The sequence below is a fragment of the Coenobita brevimanus genome, chromosome 46 (assembly GCF_032717465.1).
Source record: "Coenobita brevimanus isolate Jiangsu-jjx chromosome 46, ASM3271746v2, whole genome shotgun sequence".
NCBI lineage: Eukaryota > Metazoa > Arthropoda > Malacostraca > Decapoda > Coenobitidae > Coenobita > Coenobita brevimanus.
The window spans coordinates 4,594,831-4,596,478 of NC_136999.1; the positions used below are offsets into that span (position 1 = coordinate 4,594,831).

At 43.9% G+C, this 1,648-nt stretch overlaps 1 pseudogene; it reads right to left on the reverse strand.

Annotated features, from left to right (window-relative positions):
• Nucleotides 1-1,068: 1,068 nt before the first annotated feature.
• LOC145398815 (5S ribosomal RNA) lies at nt 1,069-1,187 on the reverse strand (annotated as a pseudogene).
• Nucleotides 1,188-1,648: the final 461 nt, after the last annotated feature.

The following is a 1,648-nucleotide window of genomic DNA, read 5'->3' on the forward strand; positions in this document are numbered from 1 at the left end:
CCCTATTCTAGCCGTCTCCCACATAACCCTCTCGTGGTCGTGTCTTTTCTGAATTTTACTAGCTAACACCAGACGATTTTTCTCAGCCGAATCACATGAGCCTGGGAGCGATACCACAAAGCCTTTCAGGGACGGGACAAATATACTTTCCATTCCAGCTAATGCAAGGCTATTCTTTTTAGAGTGAACTAATTAAGAGTAATTGTGTGTGTGTGTGTGTGTGTGTGTGTGTGTGTGTGTGTGTGTGTGTGTGTGTGTGTGTGTGTGTGTGTGTGTGTGTGTGTGTGTGTGTGTGTGTGTGTGTTTTATTACCGACACCACGAACCCAATGATGGTCAGGACATTATCTACTATGCGATTCCAGATAGTTATTTAAGAAATTTAATGATGTAGGTTATTTTTTATCAGTTAATATTTGCAAACGAGCTAACAGTATTAAAAAACAAAGGCAGCCCTATTATGGTTGCGCTGCTCCATATAAAAGGTGGTTTGCCAGTTGTACATAAAACTTACATAAATTTTTGGAACAAATCCCTGGAGTATAATCAGGAACTGCATTTAGCTGGGAGTGAGTTATAGGAGCCTGAGAGCGTTAAGTGACAGGGAAAAAAAGAAAAAAAACGAGATCCACTTAATGCCACCTGGAATTAGCGGGAATGGATACGGGAGTTGTTCTGTTCATGAGTGAGTTAACCCTCTGAAAGTCGGGACAACAGTAGTATCCACCTCCGGGAAACATCACAGGATGATGCTTTACTGAGAGTGTCATAGGAGCCATATCATTAACCCTCCCATGACCAGGGCAACTCTTGTGTTTCTCTCCATCTAACTTCACACGATTTAACTCACCCATGTCACTTCCCGCTACCATGAGTCACTACCATGACCGTACATCATGACCTCTCCAGCCGATGATGCATACGTCACTCACTGGGCCGGAATGGACATGAAGATTCATTCATTCATTGCCAGACGCCATGTATCCCAGACGGGGTGGCCAAGGGCTTAGAGTTAATTGTTTTACAGGGAGGGGCACTAATCCTCCACCAACCCCACTTGACATAGGGATGCCAACAGCATCTGGTGTTCCCAGGCGGTCACCCATCCAAGTACTAACCATACCCAACGTTGCTTAACTTCGCTGATCGAACGGGAAGCGGTGTACTCAACGTGGTATAGGATTCGAACCAGCGCTTGCAACTGCGTGAGTACAGCAGCTTACCAAGCGAGCCATTTAGGCATGAAGATTACTCTCTTTTATTATGGCAGGGACGGGGAGTGTGATGGAGAGAGTGGGTCGATATGGTGTGAGAGAGAGAGAGAGAGAGAGAGAGAGAGAGAGAGAGAGAGAGAGAGAGAGAGAGAGAGAGAGAGATACAACCCAAATATAGTTTTTAGTTACGAAGAAGGTAAGAAAGTGAAGGAGGGAATGAGGCATTTTCTTGCTGCCGCGTAACTCCAGACAAGAACAAATGATGATGGTTAAGAAAGAAAAATTATGTGTATAAATATTCAAATGTAAATAATGCGAGCACATAAGCTACAACAACTCTCCATTAACAACGGGCAAAAGGGCTCTTCAAACCACACACTGTTAGTACTCTTCTCTCCAAGTCATTAATTTAAGAACAGGGTGGAAATATCGTTT